We start from the raw sequence: 20,036 nt of genomic DNA on the forward strand, positions 1-20,036 counted from the left end.
GATCTGCTCCACAATTGTCCCAGGCACAGAGGTGAGGCTCGCTGGCCTGTGGTTCCCTGGGTCTTCCTTTCTCCCTTCCTTAACAATGGGAGTAATGGTTCCCTTTTTCACTCACTGGGGACTTCATCAAACAGCCATAATTTTTCAGATATGAGATCCCTCAGCCTCCCCTTCTCCAGAGGATGGTGGCACCAGGACTGCACAGCTGCACCTTCGGTCCATGTAGCATGCCCACAGCATCATTTGAAATTAGTTTAAGTAACATCTTATGGCTTCTTCAAAACTTAGTTCTCATGACTGCTGTGTTTGCATTATCGTCAGATTTTCTCTTAAGCTTTCATCTTTCCTATGTTTGTTTTGCTTTCCTTCTCTTATCTTAAATTGATGTCTGTCTGGGTTCTCCAGTTGTTTGCACTCAGGAATGCTGCTTCAGTATTAACTGCAGTCTGTAATGTCTACTCAGCAGAATTAACATGGAGCTCTTCTCAAGACTGACTGCACTGGATCCTTGTCCAGTACTCAATGGCCATGGACTTACATCTGCAACATGTACTTTATTTTTATGTTGACTTGAGGTGTATCAAAGTTGGAAAACTGACACTTAGAGAAAAGACAGAGCAGCAGCCCACTGGCAGTTCTTGCTAAAAAACTTTTTTTCTTATATTTTTGGAAGCAGATTAACACCAGACTAAATATAGATAATGAGTGGATGATATAAGAAATTACAAACATTTTGAAGCATTTTTTACATACAACAAAATCACTGGAGTCTTAAGCATAGATAGCAGAATCTGTAAATTTTCTTCTGGCATTTATATCTCATATCCCTTTTATTGCACCAGAGTAATGCAACTGTCAAATTTTCAGAGCCAAAAATAACTCATATTCCATGTGTTATTACTTATATCAGGATTAAGGAGGCCTAAACCAACAAGGACTATGAGCACATACTACACTTCCAGCTTCCACTCAGATGTTCTTTAACACCCAAACCCCTGTACCTTGCTCTTGTACTTGCCGAGGTACACGTTGTCCTTGCTCCATCTTTAAAATCAGTGAAAATGAAAAGTTGGAAAAAGGAATCAGAAAAAAACATCAATCACTTTATACTTGTATTAAAATATTACCTGATTCTAACAGCCAACATGTACTTCTTTACGGATGCATTCTGAAGTATATCAATCCACTTCTTTTCTTTCTTTTTTTCTTTTCCCAACTGACAGAACGTTACACTCTATTTATAAGGCTTGCAGTCTGAAAGTCTGAGACGAGAGATTCCTGTTACAGAATGGACACATGACCAGATCACCTTCAGCTACCTTAGCAGCAGACAGAAGTCCAGACATCCTTCAGGAGACCTGCCCATCCAAACAAAACAACAGCTAGAAACATCTGAAGGCAAATCTGCAAATCTATGTGCCTTGTGCTAATCTATTAGAAAAGCCTTTTGAAATGGCAAAGATATTTCAACTGCTGCCTTGATTATCCTTCATGTAACTGAAAGCATTATGTTGCACATCACTCACCGACAAATCATAATCTGGATTTTTATTTTTTTTTTAATAATATTTTCTTCACGTGAACAAATAACTGTGACCTCAATCTTTTCCACAATGTGTTATAAACACTAAACTGAGATTATTTTTTCTTTCTCAGCCCCTTTGGCTTCTTAGGGATTCCTGCCGTATTTCAGGTGGCTTAAATACCACATGTGCTCTTACCCCAAACAGAGGAAATTCAATTCACATCCACCAGGAAACTCTCAATGCTCTTTATTTACTAGCAACTTTGCCATCAGTGTGCAGTCTTAAACATGTGAATTCACACACATGTGTATGCAGTGTCTGCTATGCCAAGTAATAGGATCCTGTACATCTTTAATGTCTGTCTCTGAAAATGACCCTGAAAACGTAAGCTAAGCCCATCCCATTTCTATATATAGAACTGTTTGTTTAATTGGTGCACTAGGAATAAATAATGAGGTAATTTTGAAGATCATTCCCAGAATTGAGAATTGTTCCTACAACTCAGAGCTACCTCCCCTCCTTTGTGCTTCCAGTGTGTTTTTGTTTTTGTTCTCTTTCGTTTTTCAAAATAGTTTCATTATCTGAAGATGCACAGCCTCTTATCTAAATGCATGCTCAGGAACAGTGCTCTATTTCAAGGACAAAGCATTCTACACATAAGTGGATTTTTGTCTGTTTGTTTACTCAAGGTAAGACTGTTAAAAGCTTTAATCCAAAACCTGAATGTGAGGGTTCTAACCAGATGCAGGAGCACTCCCAGTCAGTTAGGGAAGACAGTCACCACATTTTTTCAAAGGAAATGAACAGAAACTTTACAGCTTCATAACTGCCCAAAACCAGGGATAGCTAAGAAGTGATATCTATTTTTTTTTTTTTTCAGCCTGGGGTACAAGTGATTTCCTAAATAAAATCAAATATACAAGGAAAAGCAACCTTGTGTTCTTTGAAGTCATGCAAAAAGACATGAAAAGTCAAACTAGGTGATCAGGGTGTGAGAAGTCACAGAGGGGGAGTTAAGGCAAGAGTTGGTGAATGGTGCTCGTTTAGACTGAACTACAAGCTTAATGAATGGCCACAAATAGAATCATAGAATGGCCTTGGGTTGTAAAGGACCCCAAGGATCACCAGTTCCAGCTCCCCTGTCACAGGCAGGCTGCCAGCCACATAGACCAAGCAGCAGACCAGGCTGCCCAGGGCCCCATCCAACCTAGCCTTGAACACCTCCAGGGACAGAGCATCCTCAGCCTCTCTGGACTGTTCCAGCACCTTGCCTGTCTCAGTAAAAAAAACTTCCCTCGACATCCAATCTAAATCGTTCTTCCTTTAGTTTAAAACGACTCCCCCTTGTCTATCACTATCTACCCATGTAAAAAGCTGATTCCCCTCCTGTAAGCCCAGTTCCTTCAGCCTATCCTCATAGGAGAGGTACTCCAGCCCTCTGATCACTTTATGACCTTCCTCTGGGCTCCCTCCAACAGCTCCACACACATTTATGTTTTGTTCCATAAAGACAAGCACACATTATGTGCAGCATTATGGGAGAGAGAGCTGAAATCTGAGCTGGAGCTCTCCCGCTGAATCACAGCCACAGCAGCACAAGTATTGCTGACGATAACACTAGGTTGCACAACTTGACCAGCCACACAGTTCTCATCCCAAGCAGAAAAGGGACTTGAAAAGGATGGTGCTTAAAAGGTAGGAGGAACACAAATAATTTCTCTCCAAAGAGTGCAAAGCGATGTGTTCACCTTCAGATTTCCCCCATTTGTTGCTAAGCAGCATGCTTTAGTCACAAGCTCTGACTTACAAAATGAACTGCAGCCTCCGCACATTTTGCTATTTTTACATTTTGAACTGTTCTTTTTCCAAGCTTTCATTATAACAAGTAAAAATACTTTAACAAAATAAGATGTCCAAGAGATACTTGAACCCCTGGGGAAAAGGTCTTCATTACTGCCTGGGACAAGCAGGTCATAGACTCTCCAGTATCCAACGAGGAATTAGGAGACCCTTCATCTCCTAGTTAACATAGTAAGTGCTTCTTGCTTCTTGACAGAGCGTTACATGGCAAACAGAACTCACATGATGTAAAACGTGAAAATATCATACAGTTAGTTTTGTAAAGTCATCATCGGTTTTCAATTTGCAAAAAACAAATCCCAAAATTTTTTCCCCTGGTGATGGTGAATTAATTATATTAGTTCTTACAATGTGCATTAAGAATGTTTTCCCAGTGACCAGACGCGCATTTGATGCTCTGGGCATTCCAACAGAAATTAAAATTAAACCAACTCTGTGGAGAAATTCTCTCATTTAATCAGCCACAAGCAGCTGGCTGCCAGTGCTCCAAGACTCAACACCAAACATCCCCACAGCAGATATCCTCCTGTCAAACGCTTTGGTGCACTACTCAAAATTTCAGCAAATTCTAATTCTCAAAGACCAAGGGAAGCAAATGACAAGGAGTTCAGATTCTTTCACAAACTATAGCCTATGAGGAGAGCTAAGTGTGGCATCTTATTTCTGCAGTGCAAGCACATTGCACTTGCAACTCAGTTAAACAGGAGCAGTCACTTTAAAGTATGAATTTACCATCAGCTCCATCATCTTTGATATTCACAAAATGATCCAATTTTGAAGTAAGGTAATGCTGGGAGTCCTGTGACTATGTGATGTGGAGCAGAAAGTGCTTTCTGAAAAGTGAAAGAATGTATTCAGGGCTCTTCCTATATTTCTAAAGAAATTTTAGCAAGGCCTGCTAAACTAGCATCATGGTGATTAATATTATTCCTTCCACCAATCCCTTTACTGGCTATCAGTAAAGGAGACAATTCGTATTACCATCAGAGGCTCTTCTTCATTGGTTTGTTACCACTGGCAAGAGACTGGATTGAGATTCTGGAGTCTCATGTGGAAATACAGAATCTACCATCAGCTCAAGTCTTTGAGGATATAAACTGCTTAAAATGATTAAAGTGCAGAGAGAATAGGTATTTGCTAACGTATCTCCCAGTTAAAGACCTACCCAAAGAAATGGGAACTAATCTCTTCGGACAATGAAAATAAGGCAAGCACTTCCACGGTGTTTATAGAAAACTTCACTCTTGTTTGGACATGATCAAAATTCCCCACAAGAAACTTCTACAGCCAGACCCTGCAATGAATTTCACCTGAGCTTCACTTGGCTTCCTTTGTGGACTATGTATACTCCAGACATATGCTGGAAAAACTGGAATTACCTTCTGGCAGAAATACCTGCTGCAAGGAAGAAGCATTATAAAATTCTCTTCTCACTAAATGGATCCTAATAACACATAATTAACATCCTTATAGGCTGATCATTCAGTGTTAGTTGTGAGACAAAAAACTCATACACTGTCTACTAGCTGGAACACGAGCAAATGCTCCAAATGCTTTCTAGAGAAAAATGTTACAAATGAGCATCATTAATGCCTGCAGACAGGGATAATGAAAAAAAGCATTACCTGAATATATACACCAACTTTTGAATTATTTGCTAAAATTTACACTAGTACTGCAAACAGGATTCTACTGAGTGACATTCCTCAACAGGCAAGAGTGTGATTCCTTGATGTAGTGACGTATCAGAAAACCAGATTACAAGACCTGCTGAATGCAGACATGTCGAGACTGTGTGTTCCTATAAACAATGGCAGCAGGTCATGACTTATAATCAAGCCAGCCATGTGCACAGCAAAATGCACAGCATTTGCAACAGTGAAGTTATCAACTCAGGTACGTCCCTCTTTTCCACAACACTGATCATGAAATCTCTCCTGATGTGCTCAGGAAAGAACTGCTGGGAGCTTTTGGAAAGTGCAGATGGCTCTGAGGCATCACACTGCTCTAAGATTTTTACAGCTACCCCTCAGCCAACCACACTGCTGACTCTACCAGCACTGCTTGCACCTGACAGGACTCTGAAATGTGTAAAAACACACAATACTAGTGATGTTAATTCGATAACTTTGTGCTAATTACATTAATTACAGAATAGGCTTATTGTGGGCTTTAATGAATGTTCTCCCATTAACAAAACTGAACAGTATCTACATTTCTAGAAGAAATCCTTTATGTAATGTTATAGAATCAAAAGCATACGCTGTTCCTGATTTGCATTGTTTCTTTAAACACTGCCCTTCCCTAAAACACAGCTTTCAACTTTATGACGAAATAAGTACATCTCATACATCACAACAAATATTTACATTTCTGCAATAATTTGGTTTTTAAAGAACTGATATTCTTTTATTTTCCTGTTTTTCTTAACTAGTAGTTTATAGCAATGAAACACGCTGCAATAGAATGAAAGTGAGGTCTCTCCTTTCAGACAACAACTATACTAGTTAAGACTACTCCACCTCTGTTTGTTGCACTTATTTCTGTTGCAAATAGGGGAACACAGAGTTCACTGTTATTCTTGGAGGAAAATGCCAAGTTCTGTGACTGAACTTCCCTGCAGCAAGAAGGAAGTCTCACAAATGTTTGTGCCCGAAACAGGAAAGGTGGTGCTCCAAGTCAAGAGCTATTGTGACGAGCTGGACAATTTCCACTGAGATTACATGGGAGATGCCATTTTCAAGAGATTATTTGATTCTTTAAATGCATCTTCCTTTCCATGCATTGGCTGCTGTCCAAACATCTTCAAGAGATGAGCATCAATTGCATTCAATGGAATCTTTTAGTACATCTTTTTTCTGACACTTCCTTTCTTTAGGTTTCCAGCACTACACAGTATAGCTTACTGTGTAAAACTCAGTAACTGCATAGTATAAACCACATCTACACCATACTGATGCTTTAATGCTTGCACAAGTTGAAATAAATAGAACAATCTAAGCTGCACGCGACAGTGGAAAGATTTTGCACCTCTTGCACAAGTACATTCTTCTTTATATTATGTGTATTATCTGTAATGAGGTAAAGCATTTCTGAACTAGTTACATATTTTCTAGTTTGATACACAAGACAGAAATATGGATAAATGCTGCTGCCACCTGAAATCACAGATAATCATTTTTTCCCCTGATTTTGCAATGCTATTAATTATTTGGCTAACTTAAATGTAAAACAAAAAGGTGAAGAGGCAGAATGAATATACAAAAACAATAACAGACAATAACTGCAAGTTACAAAGATACTTGGGGTGGTATGTAATTGGGAACCAATGATGAGCTCTGCTTTTGCACTATGTATGAGCTAATTATCTGCATTATAAATGTACACGTAGCCAAAGCAATAAAGGAGATTAGCTGATCATATGTCAATGACAGATATGGTCGTTTGCTTTTCTCCCGCCGTCTCCAACAGTGAAGCCTCCTTGATTTGTCCTTAGAAACTCAGTGCAAAAGACAGATGTATCCAGGTTCAGCTGAATCCTTGGTTTGTGCTGAAATTCAAACAATAAGAATCAAATGTAGTTCATTACTGATTACAAATTTCTAACTGTGGGAAAAGTGTCTTTTTGTGGAAAAAGTTGCTTGAACTAAAGGAACTGCAGAGGTTTTTTAAGGTGTGTGTCTTCTAGCCTCCCTGTAATACAAATCTCTCACTTTTTCTGCCACCTTTGTTACTGACAACGGCTGTTTGGTCACATGTAATAATTTATCCTGAGTTTAGAGCATCATTTCTCTCAACATGAGAACACGATGTTTGGTCACAATAGTTATCTGCTGAACTCGTTTCTCATATTTCTGCGTTAGCTTTCAAAGTTTTAGGATCTTCTCCAACCAATATAATGGCAAAGATGGATTAATATCATAATCCCTGTGACAGCTATTTCTGTTAGAAAAGGGAAAACCTAAAAATATTCAATTTCACCTTGTTCTATAATCCTAACTTACTGAATGGCACACATTATACTGTGTACATATTATTAGTTGCTTGCATTGCTATTTCTCACATCTGAACTGCTTTATTCAGAGGCTGACAGAAGTGAATCTAGACTGAGCCACAAGTTTTAATGAGATCCTTACAGAGTTCATTGTTGCTTCCAGGTCACTGCTGGTTTTACTTTGATTCTGAAATTGGTTACAACTGATTAAGTGTAATTTAGAGGAATGTGCAAGTTATGTGCTCTAGTTTAAAAGGCAAAACAAATACCTCCCTTCCAGCCCACCTAATTCATACAAGTCAAAGCATTAGCCTACAATGAAGTACACCAGAATGTTTAAAATCGTCTGGAATTTTAAAACTTTTTAATGTACACGTGTGTTTTGTTGAACGAAGGCATCAAAAACCTCATGAGAACCAGGAACCAAATAGGACTTGGAATCCACGAGGCCTCAGCCAGCCGCAGCCTCATGGCGAGCTCTATGGCACCAGAGCCGGCACCCAGCAAACACACACACCTGGCTCGGGCTGCTCCACACGTGGCAGCTCAGCCCTTACAGCTCCGCACTAAAAAGCGCAGAACAGAACCGGGGCTGCCAACCACGGGCACAGCGCCGAGGAGCAGCGCGGCCCGGACGGCGCCGCCCCGAGCTAACGGAAGCAACACCTCGTTGTTTGAGCTGCTTTTCCACGCAGGGGCCGCGATCCCGTCACCTTCTCCGAGCAAAGCGCCGTTTCCCTCACAGCTGTGGTGACGTTTGGCCATACTCAGACGCCTCAACCTTTTAACGCTACGGCCTCGGCTCCGGTATCCCCCCGGGTCCCCGAGGGAGCGCCGCTACCCACGGCCTCACCTCACAGCACAGCGCCGCGGGCTCCCCGGGGCGCAGGTCGGCGCCCCAGCGCGGACACCGCCTCGGGGCGGAGCAGACGGCCACGGCGGGGCGGAGTTCTCCAGCCGAGCGGAGCGGAGCACGGAGCTGCGGCGGGGCTCCGTGAGAGGGCGCGCGGTGCCCGGAAGCAGCGGCCCCAACCGCCGCCCCTCCCCGCCCCCACACGTGTGAGGCGGCCGCACGGCGTCAGCGCGCTCGCCTCCCCGCCCCCGCCCGAGGGCCAACCGGCGGGGCGCACGGCCGGGGGCGGTCTCGGCTGCGGAGCTCGCGAGAGGACATCATGTCCGCCGCGGCGTTGGGCGAGGGTGAGTGGGTGAGCGAGGGTGGGAGGGCGCGTACGAGCGAGCGGGGGGGGCGGACGGTGCCGCCACCCAGCCGGGCTCCTCCATGCGGGGTCCGCGCTTCAAGCGCTGGCGCATCGGCCGTTCGCCTCCGGCTGCCGGAGAAACTGCGGGCCGACCCCACGGAAGAGCGCGGAGGACGGCAGCGGAGGACGGCAGCGCAGCCCGTTGCCGCCGCCCGGCCCCTAAGTAGGCCGCCCGTTCGTCTGGGCCGGAGCCGTCTTGAAGAGGCTGAGGCCCGCGGCCCTGCTGCTGGGGGCCCGGAGCGAAGCGCCGTCCTCCCGCCGGCGGAGGGCGGTGTCCCCTCGGCGCGGGTTCCTGCACGCCCCACCGCGGCCGCCCCGCCCCGCCCCGCCCCTCCCCGCAGGTGGCTGCCGGGCTGGGCCCGGCCCGTGGCGTGGCCTGGAGGCGGTGTCCGTGTGCCCTCTGTTTCGGGCTGCCTGTGTGGGACTGTCCCAGACATACTCGCTTATTTTCTGTGTGGGACGGAGAAACTGATGGGTGAGGAGCCGGGCCTGCGCTGTGCCTCGGGCTGAAAGAAATCCGCACGGCCCGCCATTAGAAATGAGTGGGTTAAATGAAAGCTTTTCATTCCTCGGAGTACTGAGGCTGAGTGATCTGGTGGTCATCACCCCAATCTGCTCCTGCAGTCGATTCTATTACCTGTACAGAGGCCCTTGTATCAGGGTGTGCTGAGGTATTTGCATTAGTCCTGAAATAAGATTTGAAGTTCACAGGGCAGAGCTTCACCAAGGAGGGATCTCCAGGAAGAGAACCTATCCCATTGGCAGTCAGCCCTTAAATGAGGTCTAAGAGAGGTGCAGGCAAGCTGCACAGCTCCTGGTCACGCCACTGAATTACCTTCACCTGTGCTCCTAGGGCTGACTGAGTCCTTTCCCAGGTGATCAGTCTGGTTCAGGTCAGGACTCAACAGTTCCCATACACCAGCCTTCAAGATGACTGTGATTTTTGAACTTTCCTAAATATGATAAACAGTAGGTTTCTGCTGACATAGTCATATGTGTGTGTAAGTATAATTGTGTGTATGTGCATTCTGTAATGTGCTAATAAATGGTGATTGAACAAACGTTTGAGTTCTCATAGCGTAAAGCCAAAACATGATTGTTATCACTTTCCTTTTTCTTTAGAGATGCTCGTTTGTGTTGGTTTATGTAGGTATATCAAATATGTTTCTGATAATACATGAAGTTATAGTAAGTAAATATAACAAGCAGTTAAACTTTGAAGTGTGAAGTGTCCAGCTGTAAAGGATTCTACAAGTAGAACTTGAAGGAGCTAGAACTTGTTTGGTGTATTGCGGTTGGGTTGGAAGGGGTGGGTGGTGTGTCTCTAGTACTATTCCCCTTGCTAGAGGTAACAAGAAAGACAAATAACTGGTGTGTTACAATTTAAGCCACAGTGTGAAAGGTGCTGATAAATGAAGTCAGAACGTAGTCAAAGTAGTGTACCTTAAGGATTTTTAATGCAGGAACTTCAACATAAATGTGCAAAAGCTGAGAAAGAAAAGCTTTCATTGTTAATGTCTTAAATTCTTGAGTGAAATGGTATATGTAACTTTTAAGGTAATCCTTGTGACATCTTTTGGGATCTTTGTTTTTCTTTTCCATTTACCAGAAATGTGCTGAAAGCAGACACGGCAAGAGGACACTGTAAGAGGAGGATCCAAGGTAAGTGCTGCATCTTAAAACTAGTGTAATTTCTTTTATATAAGTTTTTTTTAATCAATGACACTGTGATATGAAACTTATAGGCTTGTTTTAATGAGACAAGTATTGAATATTAGCCATTATTATGTATTATATATGTATAATGCATAATATATAATAATATATAGTGTAAACATATATAATATTTTTATATTTATATATATATGTATAATATATAGGATTATTTTATAGTCCTGGTAAAGTTGATGTTTTTTCCTATAAAAATGTTTTTTCTCATGCAAAAAAGAATTTGGGGACACAATTAAATCATGTGGGGTTTTTTTGTTTTTTGTTTTTTTTTGAGAATTGTCATGCTTACAAGCCTTTGCAGATTTTGGAAGGCTGTTTCTAAATGTTAACAGCATTTTGTTTATATTTAACAGTTACTTGACAGTGACTCAGGTTGCTCTACTAGCAGAGCATGTTACAGCACAGCACTTCTGGATTGCCACTGTACCAGTGTGCTTTGATTAAATAGACCCTGTTATAGATGAAGATGGGAAGCTGCCTTCTCACAGGGGGTAAATGAGAACGTTGTGGTAGGGGACTGTACTATGTCAACTTCAACATTTGCAGTTTAGAAATGGAATGTTTTTGCTGTTTGGCTGCTACAGAATTGGTGAACATTCTGAGCCTGCTCCATGTCTCGCCTTCCTTTGTATGGGAAGAAAGGATTTTATTCCTGGAAGAAGGAAGGGGTTTTGTTTTTCAAATAACTTAGGCAAAGCACCAAGCTGAAACCCTCCTTGATTATTTCTGAGGCATTATTCCACCTCTACTGAGAATGCCAGGCAAATTTGATAGCTATGAACTGCTCCAGGGACTGCAAGAAGAGCAACAAGTACAAACTCTTCTGGATATGCACAGAACAGAGTCTGCTTGCAGCCTAAGCCAAACTGGAATCTACCACTAGAGTACCCCAGCCAGACAATGGAATGTAGTGAGAATAGTGCAGTCTGACTTCAAAAACAAAGTCAATTTCCAGAGTTTAGTAAGAGTTTTTAATTGTGGTTCTAGGAGTGTGGTGGTCTGCCTTTATGCAAACTTGCCATTTGTGTGACCACACTGAATGAAGGGGGTACGTTTGACTTTCATAGTGTGTGAATGCTATCAAGGTACTTCATGGAATTACATTTCTTCCCTAGTCTTGAAATGCAATGAAAGCTACCAATAATGGACTTGGAAATATTCAACATATTATTTCTCTGTGCCTCACGTAATCACTTGTGAAAGTCTATTGCTCCCTTGATGGGAGAGAACCTGAGATGGTGACTTGGCTGCCTTCTAGAGGGTTTTGAATTGGATTTTTTTTAAGGAAAAGTTAACCAGCTTCTGAGAGAAACATCTCAACTGGTAGCAACTCCTAGGGTTGATGATCTGTAGAGAAATCCTCATCAGGCAGAACTCTGATTGGCAGCAGCTGTCTGGGCGGTCAGAAATATTCACTCATAGGACACCTTGTCATTTGTCTGGTGAGGGTGGCAAGTGAGGCGCAGCTGGGAAACTGGGGTTACAGATAAAAATTTAGAAGACAGAAAACACAAGTTTAAAGGAGACTAATCTTTGTAGTTTTCACTGCTCTTGTCAGTATCTGACCTTATAAAATATAAACATACCTATCTCAAAGTTCAAAAAAACCCTGATAGTTATTTACTGCTGTATTAGAAGTAATGATATATTTCCAGTATGGCTTTCTTATCCTGTGTGGGTTTGTTTCAGTGGCAACAGAATCCTCTAAATAAGATCAGTCTGCATTATCTAATGGAGGAAACAGGAGAGTAAGTTGTTCAACTATATGTATGTGGAAGCTTGGACAGTTAACACATCACTAGTTTCAGGGAGAGTAATCTCATTTGATAAGCACTTAGCTCTAAAATCAGTAGTAAATGAAGAAATTGACTAAACAAATGAAAATACTATTTCAGTTTTTGTTGTGTAACTTCAAATCACTTTGAAACTTATTTAACTTTTCTATCAAAAGAGATAGATGTAGCATTAGAAATGAATAATTAATGATAATGTAGTCATGGTCCGCTTGAATATTATAGAACTGCACTAGAGAAAATATGGAGGTCACTCCAAAAGTAATACCTCCTAGTTATTTCAGTGGAAACTACAGCAGACATGAAGGGCACAATAACGCTATTTGAGAGAGCAAATGCTCAACTACAAAATACTGTTTTTTAACATAGTCACCAGTATTAATTAGGCGTTTTTGCCAGTAACAAACAAGACCCTGCATGCCACACTTGTAAAAATGTGCGTGGCCATCTGGAATGTGATTGAACTTTGACTATTGCCACTGCTGAAATGCACCACCTCCTGCCTCATGGGACTAATAGCCACTGTTTAGTAAATGTTTGCAAGTGCTGATGAATATCAGTGGGGGCCATTTTTTCACATGAATGAATTCAGTTCCACCTCTTTCCTTCAAAAGCACTTCCATACTAGGCGCCATTCTGTCAGAGTGCCCCTCTGCTGCCATCTGTCACACAGCAACAGCATGTCATGGAATGCTGGTGGGAAGGTTCAGCCTCTGCTGCCATCCCACCAACAGCTGCCTCTGACACTGGCCAAAATCATAAAACAGGAGGCATTACTTTCAGAGTGAACCATGAATTAAATTATTGTCTCTTTCTAATTACTGTGTAGTAATTTTCAATTCTACTCAATACTGAAGTTAAATATAAACAGTCCTCTCTTTCTTGTAGTTGCGCCACACTTTGTTCTGTGCTGGTTAATAATAATGCTTTCTAGGCACATTATTCATACAAACGTAGAATTGCTGAGATAGAAAGACTGTCAAGGTCATCAAGTCCAACCTCAGTGTAACCATACTACCCTACCTCTAACAACCCTTGTGTCCCTGAGCACCACATCTGAACAGTTTTTAAACATGCTCAGGGATAGTGACGCAACCACCTCCCTGGGCAGCCCATCCCAGTGCTTAACAACCCTTTCTGTAAAGAAGTTTTTCCTGATATCCAACCTAAACTTCCCCTGGCACAACTTGAGGCCAGTTCCCCTCATCCTGTCACCAGTGAGAAGAGACCAGCCCCGCTCTCGCTGTAAGCACCTTTCACTTATTGGCAGAGAGCAATAAGGTTTCCCCTCAGCCTCCTTTTCCCCTGACTAAACAGCCCCAGTTCCTTCAGTCTCATAGGCCACATTCTCCAAGTCCTTCCCCAGCCTTGCTGCCTTTCTTTGGACCTGCTCCAGCACCTCCATGTCCTTTCTGTATTGAGGTGTCCAAAACAGTACTTGAGGTGAGGCCTCACCAGTGCTGAGTACAGGGGGGATCATGTCTCATGATAATCAAAATACAGGCTTAGGTAACAGACCAGCCTGGTGTGCTATTCTGAAAGTAATGGGGATTGTTCTCACGTGTAATTAAAGTGATGAAGTTAACACTGAGTTCTTTAGTCCCACACAGGCAAGAACTCAGATAAGTTGCAGGGCTCCTTGTTTTTCCAGCATGAAGCTGGAAGCAAAACATTTTCCTTTTTTTCTATCATGGTAAATACAATGCTAGTTTGCTCCATGTCCTGGTTTAGTCTATCTGCAACCCTTGGTTCTTACAGAGAATATATGTGCTGCTCTTAGCAACATGCCTGAAAAGACGAGCAACTAGAATTAAGCCTGTTTGCAGATCAACCATGGATGTTTCATCTTTGTATCTGTAAATGAAATCTTTCTGTGCTGCATCAAGCAGAGTGAACTTGACTTCCTGACATTGATTCTTGAGCAGTTTTCATCATCTTAGGAACCTAAATTCCTTAATAGTCACTTTTGAGCAAAAGCTTTTCAATTTTTTCTTTTGTGATAGAGATTAACAGCTGCTGTAAAATTATGCCACCGCTACAAAAATCTTCCATATCCTGAATCTCCAAAGCAAACTCACATTACAGAGTATATTAAATTTGTGTTCAGATTATTGTTATTAAATGCAGATAAGCCGAATGTCTCTGATTGTTTATTCCATATTTTAAGATCTCATATTTGGTTCTTGGCTAAAGCTGTTAATTAAATGTTTGAAAACTGGTTTTAAATCTGGGCATGATGCCAAAAGCAACAGAGTGAGAGAGGAGTCAGAGTTGAGCTCATTTTTGATCTTCGCACCAAACAGTGAAACCAAATGAACCAAATGTGGAAAAAAAAATCACAAGTCTGTGTTTTTACTTCCTTCATCTCAGAGTGAATTTACAAGGCAATCAGCCGTAATCTGTAGTCATTAAAAAGGTGGACAGTAGCATTTTAATTCCCTTATTTTGTTTCTGTTATTAGAAGTGTGTCGAAAGGTTAGGAAACAGTTGCTGGAAACTTGATTAAAAATTCTAGAGACATTAAAGTCACTTTGTAAGACTTACTGTAAATGAAACAGAGATTGCTCATAAAAAATTCAGACACAGAGAAACTTGTGAAAATTGAGCTTCAGGTGGTACATCCCACTGAAGTCCAGTTCATGCCCCTAAATGACAACTTTCTCAGTATTTCCTATCCACAGAGAGAGAGACAGCAGCACACAGACAGGGAGGCACAAGCATTGCTGGCTCTATACTTTATTTTGCTCCCATTTCATAGAAAATGAAAACGTATTGTTTGATGAGGTTCCTAATCTTGCAAAGCTTTAAGAGTTCGTTTCTGACATCACACTCATTGCACAAAGTTAAACACATCCTTGTTGCCTTTCAGGATTAAGAAACAGATGTTAGTACTGCTTTAGGAAAGCAATAGCTGTGACTTAGCATAAGCCAGGAATCTATAAATATCATTGATAAGTACTCGGTGTAGTGAATTATGGTCTTAAATGTTCATATTTAAATGTAATCTGTGTGGACCTGCTGTGTCACCAGTAATGTCACTTTGTTTTAAAGCATTGCCTAAGTTGTACACGTTAACAGTATTTTTGTATGTAGTGAATGAGCGATCTTTCTCCATGTATTTGGTTTGGAATGTCAGTCACTTTGTAAGTTTGAAAGCAAAGCAGAGTTTGTGCTTTTTTTTTTTAAAATCTTTCTTCAGTTATTACAAAGTGAAAGAGGGACTTGGAATGTGTGTTTGGAACATGGAGCTTCCTGAATGTGCAAAAATTAGTGTACAGAAATTAATGGAATCTTTATAATGCTTGCATTTGTCTTGAATTGTGCCATTTGTGTATTACTTAGATTTTTGACTAATAAATCTCTTTAATTATTTTGGAGCATGTGGGTATTCATTATGATAACATGTAACTTGGTGGGAAATACTTCCTTAGCTTGTTTTTCAGGGCTCTTTCTTTAAAAAAATAAAAATAAAATAAAAAATCTTAAAAGCACATCCATGAGAAATACAACCTAAACCATCAGAAGGAAAACCTCATGGTGTGAAACAAGCGATGAATGTGATAACAATACTTGCTATCCTGAAATACTGAGGAACTGATCCAAAAAGCAAAGCTGAGCAGGTAACAAGTGGGTTTGGGCCTTGCTTTTACTTCAAAAAATTCCCGTGTTTCTGGAGTTCAGCTGATACATTTTAGGTAATACTGAATATAGTTACAACATCACACAACTATGTGAAGTTATGGGGATGATTGAAAGCCTCGCTGTTTTGTACGTTAATGTATTACATGCTGCAGTTTCGTCAGTGTTTTCTGTTCAGCAAAAGGACTTTAATAACCTGTTTGTAATGGTAACGGCCACCTTGTTTCAAGTAAATAATTAACGAGAAGTCATTACTTACTGCTCAGCCTTGGTTGTTTCTGATTTTGTATCGGTTATTTAATTCTTCTTTGCATCTGTGTCAGTTGTAGCAGCAGTTACACTGTAAGTTGCAAATGCCATCAGTTTATAAAAGTGAGCAAGTTTGTACAAAAAAGCAAGTGATCAGTTTGTACAAAATGTAAAGCACCCATGTCAGGAATTAAACATCTTCCAATATGAAACAAGCTTCAGAGAATCACTCTGCACCTGTAGATGGTTTCAGCCATCTTTCTCTGCTTTTGTGAATAATGTAGTGTAGTGTAACTGGTGATTCCTCCTGGAATCAGATCGGCATGGTGACGCAAGCTGTTCTGGCTGCGGCAGATCTGAGTTGAGTGGTTAATGACTCCCTCCTTCCTCTGCCAGATGTTCCACCCTTCCTCATTTTTACCAGTTTAACCGTTTGACTGCTTTCTTACCAGGTCCTACAAAACAGGTCTAATTTTAAAAACTTATTTGTGCAGAACTGGAAAAACAGGAAGGTGGACTCTGGGAAGTGTTGAAATGCTGATGGTAACAACCTGCAACAGTCAGCAGCACATCTTTCTCTGCCCTGAGAAAGTTCTGAGCAGAAGGAAATGTAGGCAACATAGGGAGAAACTGGAAATCTGAAAACTAGGACAGATAAAGTGCTGTACAATACATACCATTCTTTTTTTGTTTGTTTGTTTTGTGTTTTTTTTTCTTTTCAGACTAAAACAACTGATTAACATTTCTGAATTTGCTGTTTCTTACATATTTGGGGCAGCAGTGGGACCAGAATGTAGTCTAAAAGACAAAGTTCTGTGTCTGTAGGTGGATGTAGTCAAGAGACTCCACATCTAGATGGTATGGCAGACTGGGCATATCTCTTTGAGCCAACAGTCAAGGGAAGAAAAGATACAGCAGGAAAAGCACACAGAGAATGTTTGATGGGTAAAGTGAAAGTTGGGATAGGTGCAATAGGAGAAGTGATTTGCTGATACATGGCAGATGGAAAAAACTAGTGAATGTGGGAAGAGGAATTGAGAAGGAAAGGGGGTGGTGAAACAATCCATGGAAGTGAAAAACTGTGATCTGTTGCTAGACATGAAATAATGGAATTAAAATTAGAAGAAAAACCTGGGCTGTGGAAATAATATCTTAGTAAATAATACTTAGTGAATATGTTGTTTTGGTAAGATTATCAGTAATTTTCTAACAGGGTCTCAAGAAGAAAATAGAGCGCAGTATAATGTAGAGTTTGGGATTTTTTTTTGTTTATTTTTGCAAAAATGTCTTTTAATGGAGTTCAGAAATATATCTTTGAGGAAGGAGAGGCGGTGGACTTTTTGGCTTTTTTTTTAAACTTATTGATTAACAATTAAAGCACTTGGTGTGTTTTGGTGTTGGTGAATTGCCTTCGCCACTGTTTAGAATCACTCCCTGATAAATGACCTTTGCTGACTGTTGGGTGATAGAAATTTCTCAGATATCAGAAGGAATACTAAAGTAAGTGCATTTTTCTTGTGCTATTGAAACAAAATGTTTAGTATACAAATTACTATATAGGAGAGAAATTGCAGCTTGAAATGTTTCAGACTTAGGAGTTTGTTAGCTGTGTGGTACTCTAGTTCTGATGCCTTTTTGAAATGCTCAGTAAGAGCTTTTTCTTCATTATGCAGAAGGATATTAGAAAATGATATTTAAAAATCTTTCAGCCTGCTCTGTAAGGGTTTTTCTGGCTGTCCCAGCAATTCAGACAAGGTCATATTAAACCAGAAGTAGGATGGTGTAATTCATCTGACAGACCACTGATTTTGTCAGTCAGCACAGCTGGTGGTTCTAACAGCAGCAGCCTGTGTTTGGTGACTGTCATCAGACCTACCTGGTCAATAGCTGGTGTTCCAGGGGTGTTCTGTGTTCAACAGCTCTTACAGTGTTTTAAGAATAAGACTGTGTAGCACTTTTTATATTAAAATGTATTAGCAGTGTTTTCCTTGTAATCTAGAAATACTGTGTTCTTTACTTTGAGGAGCAGTTTACAGACAAACTGTCTTTTACTCACATGTGAGTTACATTAATTCTTGAGGTTATTACTTTCACTGTGAATTTATAAATATTTTCCTTAAGATCTCTGGAAATGATCAGCCTTAACTGAATGAATGAAATAATTTGTTGCAGTTAAGCCTTCTCAGTTTTCAGACTGTACCTGGAAAAGTTATGTCTTTAATACAAGAGGCTTTTTTCTCTGTTTTTTTTTTAAACTTTCTCTTGAGTGGGTCTTAAGTTTTTAAGTACTTCTGAAGGCCGTTATGTTTCTTTCTGTATCAGCTTATTCTTGGATGCTGCCAGTTCTGAGAAAGGGGAGGACTTTCTTGTTTCATTCTGTATGGAGGGACATGAGAATAGTGATGGTTTTACAAAGGGAAGGTTAGGTATTTTCTTTCATCTGAAATTGTAATCAGAAATAATACTAAAAAATAGCAAACTTATGGATGTTAAAGCTGTTAAGTTTAGCAATCAGTGCAGAACTCAGTAAACAGTTCTATAGTGTCACGGGTTAGTTAGATTTACCTATGCCCGTGACAGGGGAAGCCACCCCACGCCCCCCCCCCCGGGGCCCGGAAAGGAGGGGGAAAAGGGGAGTGGGATAAAACAGCGACAATCTAAGGAGGAAAAACTTATTTTACTAAATATGATATCGAAATACAAGATAACACAATATAATGTAATTAAGGCTAACAAATCGAACGAAACAGAGAGAGAGAGTCTCCGAAAACCGAGAGGCCTACTGTGAACTCTAGGCGACACGGCTGGAACGCTTCCCACTCTCCGAGCAGTTCGAGAGAAGAAGGAGGGCACTCCAGCCTGGGAACGAGATTATATAGAGTCCTGGTCCCGTGACTTATTGTTACTCCTGTTGTTCTCTGGGATATGTAGTCTTCTTCTGTGGACTGCACATTCAACAGAAGTATCCATACTTGACATGATGTTATGATGTGGAATACTGATAGCAAAATTACAAAATTACAAAACCATGACATATAGTTTGTCTCATTTATTTTCTATCAAGCAGCCATGTAGAAAATGAAATACTGAAACATACAATAGTTTAGCAGATAAGACTTCTTTGAAAGTGGCTTTAAGCAACATAAACTCTCTTGACCTAAAGTTTCTTCACTACTGGCTAATTTCAGTATGGAAAATGGAATTCCAGTTCATGTTAGTCTTGGAGTTCATGAGAAATTATGAGGGCATGGACTGTGGATTACAGCATTAAACTGTCTAGAACATCTGAGTCTTCGGGTACCCTACTAATAACATACTTCTTCTGGTTATTTTAGAGTATGGATGTTGATCTGGGGATTAAGTTGGATTTACTTATTATCTTTGTTGAGTACTCATAAAAAAGCAATAAGTGATATCCCTCCACGTGGTCTTGCTTTTTCAGCCTGGATGCTGGTAGGTATCTCAGAAACATTTGTGATTTGAGAATTAAAATGTTGGATTTTCTTTTGCAAATGGTATTGTTTTAGTTTTGAAGCCAAAATATTCTGTTTGCAACATATTTTCATGCTTAATTTCCAGAGTTCAGGAAGTTGGGGATATGTGAGGGCTTTTTGTTTTGCTGTTTATTTTTTATTTGAAGCTTCAACGTTTGGATTTAAGCATTCTCTCATTGTGCATTGTTACTGTACCTATGAAAAAAAGTATTACATTTTTCGGGAAGATGCTAAGGGGTTTAAATCTATTATGGATGATATAATTGCATTCACATTCTGACCTTTTGTCACTACTGTTTAAAAAATCAGGTCACTGCATACTGCATGGGTTATGAGCAGTAGAACTACCATTGACTGTTTGGTTCACTGTGACCAAATATAATGTGACACTTTGTACTGTCAGCTTCTGGATCAGGTGAAATAATTTGCTCTTTGACTCTGCTGTATTAGATGCAGTTTGAAGAAGAAGTGAGTGAAGACTGAGGTGTAAA

General features: G+C 40.7%; 1 protein-coding gene and 1 long non-coding RNA gene across 6 annotated transcripts in view; one reads left to right on the plus strand and one right to left on the minus strand.

Annotated features, from left to right (window-relative positions):
• Nucleotides 1–5,652: 5,652 nt before the first annotated feature.
• Nucleotides 5,653–8,415, minus strand: LOC107320535. Its single transcript, XR_001558302.2, has 2 exons — nt 7,898–8,415; nt 5,653–6,936 (listed from the first exon to the last, which is right to left on the minus strand). It is a non-coding gene; the product is annotated as an uncharacterized LOC107320535 (long non-coding RNA).
• A 53-nt stretch (nt 8,416–8,468) lies between these two features.
• Nucleotides 8,469–20,036, plus strand: part of MRTFB (myocardin related transcription factor B) — a 69,324-nt gene continuing 57,756 nt past the window's right edge. For 4 of the 5 annotated variants that reach the window (XM_015876464.1, XM_015876466.1, XM_015876469.1 and 1 more), the window contains exons 1-2: nt 8,469–8,577; nt 10,249–10,301. The gene's annotated coding sequence lies outside the window, so the exon portion shown is untranslated. Of the gene's footprint in view, nt 8,578–9,619; nt 9,641–10,248; nt 10,302–20,036 lie in introns of those variants that run through there. The other variant, XM_032447733.1, reaches the window with a different exon arrangement.

The sequence above is a fragment of the Coturnix japonica genome, chromosome 14 (assembly GCF_001577835.2).
Source record: "Coturnix japonica isolate 7356 chromosome 14, Coturnix japonica 2.1, whole genome shotgun sequence".
Lineage (NCBI taxonomy): Eukaryota > Metazoa > Chordata > Aves > Galliformes > Phasianidae > Coturnix > Coturnix japonica.